The following is a 19,673-nucleotide window of genomic DNA, read 5'->3' as shown; positions in this document are numbered from 1 at the left end:
AAAATGCTTACAGTACGCTCAGGGCTGTCGATGATGGCCAGAAACGATAAGAATGAGCCTATTATAATAAAACATGGAAAATAAACGTAATTTTTCCCTCAAAGGAAGTCTGTAACCCAAAGTTGACCTAGATGACAAAATCCCTAGCAGTGTATCATCTCTCCTAAGTGAAGATAGACATGCACCCTACAATTTTTCATGGTTATTTGGGGTCTAATAGCGTTTAAATCTCGCCAAGGGTAAAATTACCCCAGCAAATGCTCAACTTAACTGTTTAAGATACTTTACCCTTCTTATACTTTGGGTATTATTTGCTAGAACATGCTGTTTAAAGATTGGTGTATGGATTTCAGTGTTCTGGGTGGTAAAACTCAGAGTTTTCCACCCTCCAGCCACAAACATGCAGGTTTCAACACATTAAATTTGCAAAGGCCTTTGCCTCTTGTAAAAATCATTTTGCTGGTTCTTTAAACATTTAAAAGGGTAGTAAGGTTGTGAGCTATAGTTGTTGTCATATAACTGATGGCTAATAACCGCTTAGTCAGTGTATTAAAATGATCTCAGTCATTACATGTTCAGTAGAGTAGTCGTTTTGACTTTGATTTACGACATAAATCACAAACAATATCCAGGATTTGAGAACAACAGCATACTGTCAGAGCCAGCAGTGGTATCTTTTTGAAGAGAAAAATGGTCAGGGGGAGGGCCAAGTATTTCAAGTACTGACAGACGGATTCAGCCAAAAAGTTTAAGGCATTCACATTTGCTGATTACAGTCAAGTGGAATAAAAACCTAGGGCATCATCTGTTATTGCTGGCACACACACACACACAGAGTAAAACTTATGCATTATGGAGAGTAAGGGAGCTCCCAGGACACAGCGAGCGAACAAGTCGATGCCTTGTAGAGAACAGATATGTGTGTAACCGAGCAGGCTGCTTATTCAGCTGTGTATAACACAGTATGACGCTGTGATATAAATAATAAATCCTGGAGGAGTAGATTTTGGAATATTCCTGCTTTGAGCCAGAAAAGTTAAGCTCTTAACTCAATAGGTTTTGGACATTTTCTCAATTGTCAAAACATTGCATTTTTGATCATTTGAACCATTCTTCTGAAATGCAACACAAACAGAAAGAACAGTACCGGATGCTTTGTTTCTGCTGCAGGGAAGTGCAGCTTTAGCCTCAAGTATTTCATCCTATCATGTATATAACATCCATGAGCATGTTTAAAACCCTTTAAGCAGACTTCTATTTCTTAAAGTGAATCAACTGGGAACAATAAAAAGTCATCTGCGACAGTTTTAGTGTTAGCATTAGCTTGTAATAGATCATAGGTGAAAACCAAATGGGTTATTACATTAATAGAAAGGTTGTTTTTCATGTAATTTAAAGACGATATTCCATGTAAATTATTTTAAGATTAGACTTAATAAAAAAGTTGTGTTTTAGACAAAGACAACCTCTTTTGAGCTTGTTGAAAACTGAAAATATGAGTCTTTTTCTTTAGGTAATAAAATCAAATGACTGTTTTCGAATATTAGCTGCAAAATATTGTTACAATATAGGTTTATTACTATAAAAAAATAAGGTCATGTCAACAGTTATAACATCAGTCTGCTTACTCACTGATAACTAACACTTACAAAGAGTTTAACTGTCGGCTCTCTTGAACAACTGCCTGTGTCATGATGTGATTTCAAACATTTGAGCTCTTCTCTCATCACTAAGTGGCTCCTCAGTCAGCGACTCTGCGCAAATGTCTTTTTATTCCTCAGGAGGATGCTGTGAAGCTGCTGACACTAAAATCGATCGCTGTCAACACACTGCTACTAGTGATACCACCAGGGACTCTGACAACTGTGGCTGTTGTGAAGACCTACAGACAAGGACACCCGTCTCTTGTGTGTCAGCAGAGACGGGAGGTAAGAAGAGTGTGAGAGATTTCACAGGTCTTCCTCCAGTTACACATTACTTCTCAGTCTCAGGTACTTCCTGATGTGACTTCATGAACACAGTGGATTTTTGAATTTATATTCAAGACTATGGTGAGAGAAGTAATTACAGAGTGTCTATATTTCTGTGTAGCTTAAATAAAATAATAGTCTTTTATCTTTTTAAAGCTACTGTTGAAATGCAAGTTTTAATTAAATTGAAAATTAAAATTAAATTATGTTAGAGTTGAAATTATCTTAATTTAAGAAAGAAAGTTATGAAAGAAGATCAACTTTAGGCTTGTGCCCTTTTATTTTATTTTTTATTTTTCAGAGTGCAATTTATTTGAAATTTTGCATTACTATTATAAAAAGGTATAGCAGTACACACAGTGTTACAACTGATTCCTATTGATTTGTGTTCCCTGTATTTTTGATGTGCCCAGTAATGCCTTGTGAAATAGGCCAAATATTTGGCATGACACAAACATAATCTCATTATGATGCAGTGGGAAAAAAGGATGAGATTTACATTACAAAGTGATAAGGGAGTTTCAGTTGCTTATTTTCAACAAGATTAGGTCAAAACCAGGTATGCCCAATAAGATGAAAAATACATTTTCCCATTTCTAATCCTGTGTCTTTGTTCAGTTAACTTTTGTTACATGCTAATTATATGTTTGTTTGTTTTTTAATCTATACTGTACAATAAAAAGTAGTATTACATCAAAATTCTTGTCTTTCCTCGTCTTTTAAAACAACTTCAAATGTTTGATGATTCAACTTGAACTCATAGGTATTTAGTCAAATATGACTTTGGCCACCCATCATATACAACTACTTGATCTCTTGTGTGTCATAATAGCTAACTATAGCTAGTAGCCAGAGAGACAGATGGGAAGAGATGTATGTATGATAGAAATCTTCCAAAACAATGTGGTTGAGGTTTAATCCATTTATCTCTCCACCGCCCTCCTCCTGATCTAACAACAGGTTTGGTTTATGTGTGGAACCAACAGTCCTCTTTCTCTCTGCAGCTGCCTATCCAGCTAAAACTTGCTAAGCCCTGGCCACTTTTAGCAGTCCCATCAGATACAAAGGATGTGATTTAAATCCCTCTTGTAACTGTACACCGCGAAGTGGGAAGCTCCAGGTCTGAAAAATGAGGACAATGTGGAAGTGACTTAGACCTGCATTCTCTCTAATGGCCAGCAGGGGACAACAACATTAGTTGCAAAATACAGCAATAAGGTATGATGTTCATTTAGTAAATTATAATCCCCTTTAGAGTAAAATAGATGATAAAGCAGGGCTTTAGGGCGTGGCTGCCCTGTGATTGAGAAGTTGCTACCATAGCAACAATGGTGCTTACTTCACCTAACGTAACCCGATTATAATTGAAGTATGGGCATACCGGTCACTATTTTAGTGTGTTTTCAGTTCATGAAAGTTAATTGCAACATTTTGTCTTGTTTGGCATTTGGTTTCACGAAAAGACCCTGTAAGAAGTCAGCTGTTCAGTTTTTCCACTTAGTACATTTTGTTTTTCAACCTGTTTTTCACTTGCCAAAATTAGCATTAGCAATATCACAGTTAACCATAGACTGTAAATGCACTGTGCTAACAAAGCTGGCAGCTAACACTAACATTAGGGTCAGCTCCACCCTCACGTCCAAATATAGTCACTTCTGGCTCCAAAAAAACAAGATGGCAACGGACAAAGTGCCAAACTTGAGTCTTCAAAATGGGAAGATGTCACGGTGGCCGTATGTCCTTTTCTTTACCCACTGCTCAAATATTCTGTTTCACTAGGAAATAAATAGGAGATGCTCTAATTTTCATTCACTGGTACTCCATTCAAAATTGCATACTATGCACTACCTACCCAACGTGTAGCTACTATTGTTCAACATACTTTTGCATGACTTAACAGTAGCGTGTATCTTATCAAACGCTATGAGCTGTAATTATCATGTCACTTCCTGAAAGCCTCCTTGCCTTTTGGAGACGTGTAACCATAAAGTCTGAACTAATTTAAAAACTACAGTACATTACGCCTAGTAAAGTGAAACCTTATACTTACACTTAAACTGAAGCGTTACTGATTTTAGGTCAGACCTCCCCCTGTCTCTTGTCTGTCATTTTGTTGTCATCACCAGGGGTGTCGCCAGGGATTTTGGGCCCCATGAAATGATATCACATTGGGCCCCATCAGCAGGCACAGTTGCTAGAACCACACCTCCAGAACCAAAGTGACCCATTCAAAGCTTTACATTACTCTACCTGTCCAGGCTTGCAACTCTTTTGCAGTCCAAAATTAAAAGTATAATATTTACTATACAAGACTGATGCTAAAGGCCATGTTTTACAGTCTAAATGTAATCTTAATGGTACAATTCTTAAATGGATGATCATCAACATTAATTAATAACTTAAAGTAAATACAATTTAAATATAAATTAACCTCTTCACTTAAAATAAATCAAAATGATTATCTATAGATTGATATAATGAACAAAATGATAAAATCAGCAGTAGAATGTTCACACCAACTAAGTTTACTACCCATTCTCATCACAGAAAAAGATTTAATCAGTATCATATTTTTTCATAACAAAAATAAATTCCCACAGACCTCCTTCAGTTATGTTAAGTGACAAGTCATTCAACACAATGCTGCTCACCTTCTTCTTCAGTAAGGAGTAGGCCTGGTGCATTATGGGAGGCACAGGTCTGGTGGTCCTGGCACTAGGAGCAGGGAAAAATGAGTAAGTATGAATAACTTGCTGTACAGTATGTTTACCTGCATTGATTAAATGTCAGCTAAAAGATGAGCGAAATGCAATTTTCTGTGATGATATTAGCAGAAACTAATGTTAGAGGACCAAACGTAACATTAGCTTATTTCACTGTGGACTAAAGCTTAGCTAACAGGTTCATTTCCACCACTCATGAACTAAACCCACCTTTTTTATGAGAAACTGTATGACACACTGTCGTCCTCTCACTTTCCTCACCCCTCTCTTGTCTTTCTTTTCTTTCTTTCTTTCCATTTTTTGGATGCCTGACTGTATTACATAAAGCTGTTGAAACATTAAGCTCTTGCTGCTAACAAGTGCTGCACCTGGTTTGAAGGTAGGACTGAACCATTTCATGTGAAAAGAAGGGGGTGTTTGATTTGGTTTGCCCTAAAGAAGAAAAATAAACCATTAGTTTAATGAGTACATTGCAATTCAAATATTCTGTCAATGCCTATTAATGACAATACGTTAATTAAAAATATTACCTCATAGTCTAATAATTTTTGGGCCCTTAGAATCCCTACTGCATTGCATGGGATATTTATTCCACTTTAGTGTCTTTTGCCTCCATACTGTTTACTATCCCCTGTAAATAGTACACACTTCATGTACTATATTAAACAACTGTACTAAAAAATGTCACATACTGTTAGTGTTGAATTTCAGATGCAGCCAGTGACTTAAATTTGAAACGAGGGCTCATAGCAATGTGTAACTCACTGTGTGAACATCACTCAGGCTCACTCACTGGGGCTACATTCACAAATACATCACACTTGTATTTTCATTTATAATTATAAGAAATGCTCAACACTTGTGTTTGTGCCTTAAGCTTCCAATATTAGGTTTTGGTTTATGTGCCAGACAAAACAGTCAAATACACAATGACAAGTATGTGTTCAACTATGTGTGTGTGTGTGTGGGTGGATGGGTGGGTGGTTATGAGATGTGTTGACACGCAGCACTGGATGCTGGCGTGCTTGTGCTTCCTCAGTTTCGAGCCTTACCATAAGCCTTAGCTAGCTGGATCAGGAGTGTCACACAGGGGTCATGAAGAGGTTGGTCCTCTGAACTCCACAATGTTAGCGGATGCATGAAAGCATCGATGCTCCTACCCCTCGAGGCACTGCTGCCCACTAAATCTGTGTCAAACTGCATGAACCCGATACATCTCGTCTGCAGTGCAAAATTACGAGAGACATCAGTTGTTCGCCTGCGTCGGTAGAGGCTGATCAATGAGCCCCACAGTTATTAAGCTGTAAATAACAATTGACAGATACCAGTAGGTGTGAAACCACAGGAACTGGGATGGAGCAGACACACAAGAAATATACATTGAATGACCTCTTTATCATGTTGATAAAGGGTCCCAAATATGTACAATATTACATGATTATGATGTGAAAGGTGCTTATATATTGATTTTAAATAATAAAATAATTCCTTGTAATGTGAAAACATTGGTAATACTGTCAGTCCCACTGAGAGTCAAAACCATCTTTTCTTACTTAACACATCACAACACATGAGCTGATAAAGATGATACCTACCTTCTCATTATGTTTGAGTTATTCCTTATCAAAGAAATTAAACATAGAAAATTGTAGAGCTCCAGTCGGCAGTTTCTTCATCCATACTGACACACTTAACATAACATGACCTCAATAACACTCATGACGTTCATATATATCTATCAATATCCTTTCATTAACACCCTAGTTTATTCTGCACATAACAAATGTTTTCTCTTAAAGGTCACACGTCCTCTATTCATTTCTTCCTTTCCTCTCATGGCTTTATCATCATAAACTTCAATGATAATCATAATAATACATTTTATTTGTAGTGTATTTTTAACAATACACAAAGATGATTTGCAGAGCAGGGTCAATTAAACCAATAAAACCATACAGAATAAATAAAAACACAATCAATAAAAACAATGCAGAGAAGAAGAAACAAAACAAAAAGAAAAAAGAAAACATCAAAACAATTAGACATTAAAACTTATTTAAAAAGTTGGATCTTTAGGAGTGAAACTTTGCCCATTATATGTAACACTTTTGCTGCATTTGAATTAATGGGCAAAAATAAAGAAAAACTGATAAAAAGGGGAAAACATGTATTGATTCTATAACACAGGTCACTGTGATACTCCAGGAAAACTGAAATTTAAGCTTCACATTTGTTGAATTATATGCTCACACATGAATTTCATCCATACTGGAACATTTTTAGTTTTATTTGTTGACCATCGAGGAACCCAACAGCCAACATGCCCCCATGTCCCATAACATTTTGTATCAGCATAAAAAGTCGGGTCATACTAGCAGATTGAGTTGAAAAGTCAAGAGTTGAATTTATATACCAACTCCTCTCTAGGAAACAATATATAAATATATAATATAATATAAATGTATACATTTTACATTCAAATAAAATACATTTCCCCAAAAATGTGGAATAATTTTATCTGGGCATTTCCATGAATACAGCTACAGCAAGATTAGATCATTATGATATATTTCAGGTGGTGAAAGAGGAATTTGATGGAATACCCATATAACACTGCTTCTTCTTTATGACACATTGCAATAAAAATAAATGGTAACCAACATCAAGGTGTTTGGTGGGTGTTCTGCCCCCTAGTGCTGAAAAATACCTTATTGCAGCTTTTATATATTCATGTCATAAACTTCATGTAGTATTAGGAAACACAAAAATGACTTTCCATGTTCAGCCACTTTTGAAGTAAAAACAAAAGGCCTTTAAGCATCATCCAGAAATATAAAATCCTTTCTTATTAGCATGAACATCATGTAATGCATGTCAAAAACAAATAATTATACAAACCATATGAATGGCTAAACAAGCATGAAGCATGAAGAAGCATTGGCAACAGATGGAATTTTCCCCAAGTGCTGTGACATCCCGTGAAATGCACATCAACCCCACAATTAGTTAGTTGCACTCTTTACACACACACGCACAAACACACACACTCACTCTCACGCATTCTCGATCTGTTTATGGTTTGCAAGTGACACTGAGGGCCATTTTCTGACCTACATAGACATTCAGTGTTTGAACAGCTCTTAGTGGGAACGCTGTGTCCAGATGCCCCTAACTCTACTCCGGAGTGAAAATAGGTCAGAGGTCAGGAGCAAACCAATGAAAGAGGGGCATTCACACAATCAGAAACGAGCTCAGTGCATAGGAACAAAAAGCCTGGGCTGCTTGTTTGTGCCATGTTTGCAGACAACTCGGCTTGTCTGTGGCAGCACGTAGACACCACAGGCGTGAACCTTCAGCTCGGTACACAGGAGGTGTTTGGTGGGTGAGATAGCAGTAAAGCCGTGCCTCTGTCATAGGCTTAGCCATAGAAATGTTCATTAGTAAGTAATTTGAAGGGCTGTCATTGAGTGGACTCCAAAGGTCTTGTGATAGACTCAGTGTTGGACATTATGCTCATGATGAGACAAAAGGTTATTATATGACAGTGCAGCTGTGCTCAGTGCCACTTTAGTCAAGTAGAGGTTAATTCCTAGAGCCAGTACAGTTGAGCTGAGGACAGTTTCAGTCTACATACTATTTCCAAGCAAGTTTTGCATTCAAACTAGAAAAGTGACCACGTTTAGTGCACCTAAACATGTCAGTATGCATACTGAATTAATTTGATTTTGAATGTGCCATTGATTGACAATGTTGTCCAACAATGCAGTTCATAAATTAAATTAAGGAGTCAGTTGCAGCTGCAAAAAGTTAAAAGAAATCGCAGATGGTGGTCCAACTGAATTATATTGTTGCCTCTTTGTGCAGTTTTATTGGCAATATAATTTCAAAGTCACTGTGTCATTGTAATCTCTTAATGCCAGTATTGTATCAGAACTGGAAAATGCATGCATTCTTTTCTGTTAATGAAAATCTGTAATGTATGCTATTCATATGTGGTGTGGAATTGAAACACAGTTTAAGACTGAGACCATGCAATGCAAATCAATATAAAACACCTTAATGCTCTTTCCGAATGTAAAAATAACTGAAAAGGTGAGAGTGTTTCTCATAACGAAGGCTGGTGGTGATCAATCTGCAGGAGCTCTAACACTAAACATCCAACTATTGGGTACAAATGAGATGGATTATTCATTAATTTTTTAAAGCACAATATTTATATTCTACATATTATATACCACACGCATAAATGTTCACAGGTGTTCAAATGTTTGTTGTGGCATGAGAATAAAAATACAATTGTTTGCATTTAAAATAGAAGAAAAGGTCAAATCAGCATCAAATGTTGGCTCAGACTTTGAAAAGGATTCTTAGTAAGACCCACAGCCCTGCATGATGTTTTAACAAAGATATTCTCCTACAGATACGGTTACACTGCTCCATAAAAAACATTTATGATGTTTAATTAGTTAGATATGATAAGCATAGATAAATAGTTACTCTCTTGTAATACCGTAGGATTTCCCGTCCCCATTTAAACTCATCACAGCAGTTGGTTTTAGATATAAAGACCGAGTCAGACCATCAGGGAGATTCAGCTCATCTGATCTGTCTGCTTCCTACACAACTTCAGCCACGTGGCTTCAAGCCTTTTAGTTTAGTAGGAGTGGTTTTAGGTTATTCTCTTAGTGAAAAATTGATAATAATGTCATTAATTTACAGCTCATATGTGGTCTCTCATGTGCTTTTTTGAGCCAAGCTGTGACAGCATGAAAAGATAGTAACAGGAAAAAGTGATAGTACAGCAAAAGCAAGAAAGGTTTTTCTAGCAGACTGAGAGAAAGAGAGATGCACAAAGTCTTAAGCTGCATCGCATTTTGGTCTAATGAGGTTACTGCTGTTAGGAAAATTGGTTATCTCTGGCTCCTCTTTAGTCGATTTCTCTCTCTGTGATTGCTGATCATTTGTCCAAAATTGTTGTTTAGAAAGAAAGTCCATGGTCTTTAAGATCCTCCTTGCTCTTTAAGATTTCAAATGCTTTAGGGTCGATTTTTTTTTCCACCCTTAATAACAGCCCTGAAACTCACTGTAATTGCTTTATTATACTATCTGACCTTCAGCGTGCTGTGTGGATGATTTGTGGGGTTCTAAAAAAAAAAAAAACTAAAGAAGAAAACCTTGACGATCTGCGCGATACTGTAATTGAGTTTCACATATCTGTTTATTTGCTGGAATTTTTCTCATGCAAAACCGTCTTCACCATTGCTCCCATGTGTTGCTGTCACGTGACTTTTCTGGCAATTGGTACCAGTTAATCCTCCACTTTCCCTCTCTAATGCTCCTGGCTTGACATGCTGCCAGGCAGCACAACAGTTTGTTGCCATCCACAGAATATCACAAACCGAGACGCAGCACCCTGGTTTTCCCCTGGGGACCTGACTTGATTACAGTTTTGTATCAGGGATGGAAAGACTTGTGGGTTTTGTGTTGGTGGCAACTGTTGGCAAGAATGCAGAGACTTGGCACACAAAAATAAAAAAATAAAAAAAATAAAAAAACAAGGGCAGGAGGCCAAGATGCAACACAAACCACCAATGCTATTTACTTTAAAAGTGTTTTCCTCAGTGCTGAAAAACAGATGACACTTCACAGCATTCAACAGGAGATTATCACTATATTTTCACAATAGTTCATCGTGGAAGTTTTCCGTCACTCAGTACATTCTCACTTTCTCTTATAACTAAAAGCATGGTGATGTAAGCCAGTCCAAGGTATCTGGTTGCTAAAAACTCTTCACTTATGAGCTGTGTTTGATATGGAGGCTGCTCACTGCTGCTGGGTTAAAGATGAACTGGAGCAACCCCAAGTGGATCAATGTTGCCATCTAGTGGAATAAATACATCACTACATGCCAGAATTTTATTGGTGAAATGGTTTCAGAAGAAAACGAGATTGTTAATGATTCATCAACATCTGCTTTGCATGCACAAGATCTGTCTTTCATGTTCAGTCCAAGGTTGCATACTGGCAGCACATCGAAAACTGTAAAGTCGTTTTGACCTGACATCATAGAAAAGCACAGGTGTTACTAATAACAAACAAAGGCTCCATTGTATTCAAGTCTTCCTGTAAGCAACCACTGACAATGAGCCAGCATGCACAACACCAGCAACCTGAAACTGAAGCAGCTGACTAGAATTTCAGCAAATCAGTAATTTGATAATTGACACCTGACCTTTCCCTACTACCAAAAAGGCTTTTGATTGAGTATCACTTATTGTTCTGTTTTCCAACAATATTTCATGAGGAGCACAGCAGAAAGAGAGAGTCCCTGGATCTTGAGGCTGCTGCTGTCCCATCATGTATGTCTTAAAAATAGGACACTGAGCGGCTTTTTCAAGTCAGCTCTCATTACACTTAACAACATGCACGTCTGTCAAAACATGTCAATCAATCATCTGTCAGCGGCTCGTCTTTCAGTGTCCATGTGATGGTCATCTTATCTGACTGCATGGCCTTCCTGAAATCTCTAAAAGTAATGGCATTAAATTAGCTCTGAAAATGTGTCTCTAAAGACATAATTAATATCTAAGATTTTAACTATTAAAATATAAATTATTCAAATATAAAACCCAGAGGTATTAATCCAGGTATCAGAAAATCTTTCCATTGGTTTATTTTTATTATCTAAGACAATTGACTAAATACATTTAAAATGATGGTTTATTTACTGAATGTCACATTTAACGCATATTTTACTAATTAAATCAGGTTTTCCTTAATATTATTTTATACTTCATAACGAGGTCTGTAACACAGACATCAGGATGTTAAAAACACAAATACAAGCCACTGTGGCCAAGTTATACTGTTTTTCCAGTTGTTTGGAGTTCCCGACTGAAAACTGAAAGTGCAGAAACGTCAATCTTTGCCCATTATAACAGTTCAATTAAATATTTAAATTAGATTCTGTTTCATCAATTTTTGATGTCAACAGCTCAATGCGAGAATTAAACATTTAATTGATGGCAAAGGCTTCCTGGCGTGAAAAAATGTTAAGTGTGAGCGTGAGAACAGCTTGAAGTGCATGTGTCTCAGGGCCAACGCCTGAGACTTGAGAGGTCTGAAATGTCTTTGGTATCCATGGCAACCATAGACACGTGTGTCAAGATTTGATTTCCATCATATTATATAAATTCTGATATTTTCGGGTTGTATGCATTTACTTAAAGTTATGAAAATGCAGCAGAGTTTTCCCCTAAAAACATTATCAATATGTAACTGCTGCTGCAAAGACTCGAACCCGCATCTCCTGAACTAATGACAGATATGCTACCATTACACCACCACTTTAGTCCTACGTAGTGATGTGACAGCCCTATATGTTTGCTAATAGATATTGGCGACAACTGATTTCTAATGCTTGTATGTATTCACTGAGGAAAGATTGTGAAAATATAATACAACTTTCCCACCAGAAATGTCTTCAGAACAAACATTAGAGATGAAACCTTTCTAAATTCACCCTTTTCTGCTGGCGTGGAAGATGAACATGCTCCACATTTTCACGTTGTTATACGAGGCTATTTGTACCAGGGGTGCACACTCCGTTAATGTATTCTCTTAACATAAAAAGTTTGACTCTGATTCATCTGTTTCTGTAGATCACACAGGCATCAGAGCTCCAAGAGAACCAAAAATCAATCAGTAGGTGCAAGGTATCAGAAAAAATTAATCTTCTCTCATTCTGACATTTGCTTTGAAGTTCATCAAAGTTATCTCAGGGACCAGATCAGTAAAGCCTCCTCACCTCACTCATCTTTTCAAACCTTTTAGGGCAGAATTAATAAATTAAAGCTAGAGATTTTAAAACACACTCTCATCCAGATTTGTGATTAACATTAAAGTACATTGTCTTATTAAAGCTGCTCCATCCAATAGGCTTAGCATTTCATTATAATCAGGCATTTAGATAACCAGGACATCCATAGAAAATCATGTATTTTTCACATTGTCCACTAGAGACCAGTATAACCTGCTCAAAGGAGACTGATTGGTCTGTTAATCCTGTCCATTTGTACTCCTTTTACACCTTTCACACTAATGCTATTCTGCTTTCACTCTGCATGTAGGTGCACAGTTATGCAGGGAGTCAATAAACTTGAACTAAAGGTTGAAAACAAGTTGGTCTTCTGCTGGTTAACTTAACCTCCCCCCATAAAGTCCCCAAAAATCCCCTTAGCTACCATCATAGACTGTAAAAAGCCAGACGTGACCATATTTGGACGAGATGGTGGAGCTGACCCTGACGCTAGCTGCTAGCTTGGATAGTATGGTACGTATGGTTAGTATGGCAAACTGTGGTAATGCTTATACAAATTTTTGCTAATAAAAAATAGGCTTAAAATCATTACCTGTAGCACAAGGAGACTGTATATTGTGCTTGCGTTACTACTAACTATAAGCTGGAATGATATGGTGTCTGGGTTCACTTAGCTACCAAGAAAGTTTAGATATTTTGTGTGAAACTTATCACATCTTACTAATAAACCAAGAAACGTTCTAACTTAGCTTTATACCTATTACCATTAGATCTGCTGTGTTTTAAATAACTGACCCAAGACAACTCTATATAAATGAAAATTAATAATAGGCCTAAGTTTACTAATGTTGGTCTATTTTTTTAAAGACACAAATAATATTGATTGTTTTAGTTTAAAATAAATGAACTCAAATAACACAAATTATAACCCCTCAAAATAGCATATAGTCATTCATGAAATAATATTAAACAAAATTAGCTTTACCCAAAAATAGCCAATAATTAAGATATCTGAAAAGTGTGTGAACAAAATGCTAATAAGACCGTGAGCCTGAACCAAAACAGTTGAGTTGTGGGCTTTAAACCCAAAACAATGAGACTACTTCATGATTTGATCTACTGTTAATATTACAGCTGGAGTGCTGGACTTTTACACATAAATGAACATCTGTTACATTAAGGCCCTTACCAAATGAGGTAACACAATGCTGATTAAGCCTATCACAGCCAAGTAAATCTCTCTGTATTTGTTTTTAAATCTGGTATTTGTAGCAACTTTCCCATGCTACAGTAGCACACTGGTAGTGATGTGTTTTACATCAAAAAGCAATGACGTCAATTGTTTAACTACTCCCACCGCCAGAAACATCTGAAATTACAAACAGATGTCAAAAACTATCTATAATAAATTTGGTAATGCACTTAAGAGCAATGGAGCTGGTACAGAATGGGTTGCCACTAGCAACAGCATATTTAACACAAAATAAATACCAGGGGTAGCTTTACAGGGGTAACATTTTTTCCTTGTTCACCAAATTGGTGTGCCAGAAATTTGTGACAAAAGTATAAATCAATACAGCCACCTCAGATCTTTTCACACTCATGTCCCTCTTATCAGTAATATTTCCTCTCTCTCTGTCTGTCTCTCTCTCTCTCTCCTTACTGATATCCCTGTGTTTTTTGAGAATGATCTTACTCTTTAATCAGAAAATACATATTTGAGGAAGCAACATTTTGCATTGTTTAAGCTGATACTTTAAGCTGAAAATGTTGTATGAATAGAACCGGAAAGCTGACATTCATATTTTAAATGTACTTTTTTTGGTATACCATTACAAAGGTCATATAAAGTATAAAGCATTTCATTAATGCACATGCCCCTGTCTGTTGATGGAAAACAAAGGATTGGATTTTCCATTTCCTTTAGTCTGTTAATGCCAGTCTGAGGATTACTGATGTCAGTTACTGTGATGATGGAAGGAGTGTAATCATACATTATATGCAGCGTTTAATGAATATAGCATTAATTAAATTGAAAAAAGATCAGATGTGGATGTGACACATTTTTCAAAATACATTGGCAGAGATGGTTGCAATTACTGCACTGTGAATATAATGGACTTCAGGGGCAATATTTGACTTTCAAAGCTATAATTAAATAAATAAATATGAGTATGATTAATATAATAAAGGGAGAAAGCACACTAATTATGTTTTTATATCAGCCTCTTTTAGTATTATAATTAACCTGTCTGTAAACACTACAAATAAAACATTTGTTTTGTTTTTGTTTTTTTAAATCATTGTTATCATCATTATTATAAAATCCAATATAGGTCATTTGCCTCTGGTGTGATCAATCAATGTGTATCACTAACATCCTCATTCAGATATGATATTAGTGTTACAAGGAGATTGTGTAACACTCATGTTTGGACATTTAATACAGCAGACTTTCTCATATCACTGCAGATCTTGTGTGTAATCAAAGAGCCAGTGAGAGCAGCAGCTTTAAATAAGCCTGCAACTCTATGCAGTAAGCCATGTGCACTAAAGAGCACTGCATGCATATTCATTCCCTCACCATCTCTACTGTAAGTGCATGAGAAGTGTCATACCCCTCCATGTTTGCACTGTGGGCATTACTTCACTGCATTACCGTTGTCACGGACAACAGGCCGGTCTGAGCCCTTATCTCAGGTTATCAGTTATCAGTCAAAATGCAACAGAGGTAGAGGTTTTCCATGTTCGTATTAAACAAGAAATGAGAACATTGCACATAATTAGGTCAAACACCCACGATAAATCCGTAACAGAGCTGGAGTCACGGTCAAGGAGAAAGTGGTCTCATAGGGGTGACTTTAGACTCAGCACCTGCCAGCTAGTTTTGTGTGTTTCCTAATCTTGCCCTGTCAGTAAAAAATATTTTCAGCTCAGTGAGTAATACCAGTTTATGTTTAGATTCATTGAGTCAACTTGTCCTCCAAAAAAAAAAAAAAAAAAAAAATACACACATACACACACACACACAAAAGATGCCACACAAACACAAAACAGCACAAACACACACAAAACCCCATGCCGCACACACTGAATGAACACCCATTTTTGTGCCATGGCAGATGTGGCCATTGGCTGTGATGGTTAATCCAGAATGCTGGGTTTGATACAAGCAGGATTTAGCCATAACCATGATACTAACATCTGTCAGGATCCCGTTTCGAGCTCCCAAACTCAGACGGAACAAAAGCGGAATGCATTTTGTTTTGTCGTTTTGATAAAGAGAGAAAAAGGCAACGCTGTTAATAGATTCAGAACCCAAGGTAAGTGTTCAAGGAATTAATCATTGTTGGATGTTTCATGGCCTAGAAAAGAGGTGCTCGATTCATTACAGTTTATGTAACATGTTTTTCTGCAGTCTGGATTCTCTTCGACGCTTTGTGCATGTGGCGTATGACTTCATTTACAAATGTTCAGCATTTATTATAGATTTAGAAACATGATCATTTATATTATGAATAGTTTAACATCATAGGAGCCATGTATGCATTCAGAATAAATGAGGGCAAATCAAAGATAATCATGATGACTGCAGTTTGTTGAGCCTTATTGTCATGAATGCACCTACTGAAGGTGAGTGAATAATGGAGTAATGTAAATTCACAGTGATTGATGTTTAAATTTAGAGGCAGTATCTACAATTATACAAACAAAACAACAATAAATAGTATTAGCGCTAATGCTAAACTTGCATTATCAGATTATGGTACTTTTTATTTATATTTGTTCTCTAATGGGAGGTTATTTGGTATAATGGGCTAATTAGATCACTTGTTTTAAAGCTGATATCTTTATTAGTTGACAAGCACTTTATTGTAGTCTCCTTAAGTTTACAATGATTACAAGATTACACTGTACAGACTGTCTGCCTTCTTTCTGCATAATTACATCCAGATAAGTTGATGTGTCTGTCTCACTCTGACAATCTGATTTTTCTTTACTTTACATTTTATTGTGCACATTCAGCACTTTTAGATATAAAGCTGTACATTATGTGATATTGATCGGTACAATAAGTCACGTAAAATGCATCACACAAAACAATCAAGTCAATCAATATTTGACTTTGACGGCACATAAAACAGATCTGAATACAAACAGAGCAAGTTTAGAACCTGAAATATAAGGAAATTAATAATAATGTTAATAATCTCCTCTTTACAAAATGAAGGAAACAACCGAAAATCAATGTCTTGTAATAAACAAAATTAACAAAGCACACCAATGATAATGACTCCATGTTAATGATGTATGAATTAGTATACTTATATGTTAGCATAGAAAGTAGCAATACCACAATGGTAATATATTTCTTATAGGTAAAAGTATTGCTACAGTAGTATCACAAGTTAAATATACTTCAAGTATTAAAAAAGCAAATATACTCTTTATGCACTCATTAGCCACACTGGCTTTACGAATGTCATGTTATATACATTATTAGAGTAGTTAGTTATGCTTAAGTTAAGCTTACATACATTATTCACTATACATCATAACATTTTAATGCTGCATCTGGTTAAAGTAGAGCTCATTTTACCAACATTTTATACGTTGTCAAATACTGTAGTTGAGTGAAAAGTACTCTATACAGTATATGGTGGTATAGAAGTATAAAGTATCATATAATCTAAAACCTTGTACAAGTACATATAATAAGTAGTTGAATACAAAATGAACTAATTACTTTCCACCGCTGCACACAAGTGGTATTAACATGAACTCGGTGTCTTCACTTAATAATTTATTGAACCTCACACTCCTTGGTTCGTCCATCATTTCATACATGTGGCTAAGCATTATAAGTTTTAATATTAATTACATTTAGTTAACATGATTTTCAAGTTTAAACCAGCTCTACTAACTGACACCTGTTTAGAGAATTACATTATTTGACCAGCAGTCCATCTTTCATAGCCAAGTGTCCTTTTAGTCAACTTGTCCTCTGCAGGAAGTGAAAACAAACCATTTGTGTAAAATAAAGTGGAGGACTTCGAGGACTTTGTGGTAACTTGTCATGTCAAGAGAACGATGTTCTTAAATAAACTGTAAGTGAGGATCAATTTTTCACCAACAGGACCATTGCTTCTAACTACAAGCTTATGACACAGCTGAAATCATGCAGCTTGGTCAGCAGTTCAGAAGCTCTGCTCTATAAGCAGCGACTAATTCGGTTCATTACCCCTGGCACACTGGATACCAACCAAAATGCAAGGTCAGGTTTTAGCTTGATGCTGAATATCTGACAGAATTTTAATTGGTTTGGAGGCCATGAAATTCAGGATACACTACAACCTTTTTTTTCATTTTGCGTCTTTGCAAGATTAAATACAAACATATATAATCCGCTGAGCTGTGGGCTGTATTTTAGACATACTGTACGTACCTTTCTTTTATACAGTCTATGGTACGTACACTTTGTGCAGCCTCTCGCACTAGTTCATTCATCGTCACATGCCTGAATTTCATCTAAAAGAATTGTTGCTCCTGAGATAAAGGATTTTTTTTTCAGTCTTTTATTACATTGGCCTACAGGACTTGATGCAAATCTTTTGAGCAAAGGCCGAAAAGGAGCATCTGAAGAAATCAAACGTCCATTTAATGCAAAAATTACACCAGTGATCTTTTAGTTTTCTCTCTTTTAATATTGTTGCACAATGAAATCAATTTATCACCAACTTAACGCAAAGTCAAGATAACTTATAAATTCTAGTTTTCATTTATATATAGGCTAGCTATTCTTCTTTGGAGTCTTGTATTTAAGCAAATGTGAGTATATTAGCATATGTCCTCTAGTTTAGAGAAAAAAACTATGCTTAAAAAGGTATAGTAAGCGATGTGGGGGGGAAATGAGGAGAAACGTCTGCTGCGGGACGGTAAATTAGCTTCAGTTTGATAGCAGCATTTATTTCTCTGATAGTACAGGTAGCTAGCCCGGCTAACACCAGACTGCGTCTCAATCTCATTTGATATTATTGTGATGATAGCAATGACTGTAAACACTTTGAAAGCAGTGAACAAACACCAGATACACAGCGATCAACAACACAGCAGCTACGTTGTAGGTTACGTTAGCACACTGCTAACGTTAGCTGCGAAGCGTCAAACAGCTGTAGTAACAACTCTGCTACTTTACAGATAACATCACAACAACAACATACTGACTAGACAGTGAGCTGAATGTCAGCAAGTAACGTTACAGTTTATGTAAAGCAGCGCTGATGTTACTCACCTGTCCGGCAGATCAGCGTCTGCCTTCACTCTCCTCTCCTCCGTTGGGTCTCCGTCTCCGTCCCTCCTCCGTTAGAAAACCATGTGATGTGTCTGCGGGTCCTTGTCTGGTCAAAGTCCTTCTTTTATATTAAATGTTCTTCTAACTTTGTCCTCTCTGGATGTTTCTTGGCCACCTCTCCTTCTCCGCTATGTTCGTGCCAGACATTTCTCGCTCCAACTGCCTACACTACGTACCCTCCCCTCCCCCCTATGTCTGACCGTGAACCGTAGACAGTCCGTGACGTCACCCATTGGTTTGTGGACTGCTGCTCGGAAGCCAATAGTTTCGAATCTAGGCAGCGCCATCTTGAAAATTTCAGGTGCATGCCGGGAAAAAAAGAACACGGATTCTAATTATATGGGCATGAGGCGGGGACATGGGCGGAGCAGGGAGGTTGCTATGGTTGCGAGGGCTGGATCTCGAGGACATTGGTCAATCAACCTGTCAATCACGACATAGCCACGCCCCAATGCATACCCTGCTTTATCGTCAAATATAAAATCAGGGAGGCCAAAATTTCACAAATGAACATCATACTGCATTGAAGAAGGCTTTAAATTAGCGATTGAGACCATAACCACATTTTGAAAACGTTTACTGAGGTTAGAAATCAAGTGAGAAATTGGTGAATTCTCCATTGACTTGTATAGAGACGGAAGTCCTTTTGACACCAAAACGGTCGCCCCCTGGTGGCCTTTTGATAGAAGACACAAAACATAGCTATCTGACTCGAAACACATATTAGCTCTCCCAGCTAACGAGACAGTTAGCTGCCCCTGTTGACCACAACACATTTCACAACAAAACACTGCTGTGATGACCAGTCG

The sequence above is a fragment of the Scomber japonicus genome, chromosome 3, assembly GCF_027409825.1.
Source record: "Scomber japonicus isolate fScoJap1 chromosome 3, fScoJap1.pri, whole genome shotgun sequence".
Lineage (NCBI taxonomy): Eukaryota > Metazoa > Chordata > Actinopteri > Scombriformes > Scombridae > Scomber > Scomber japonicus.
This window is presented reverse-complemented; position numbering follows the sequence as displayed.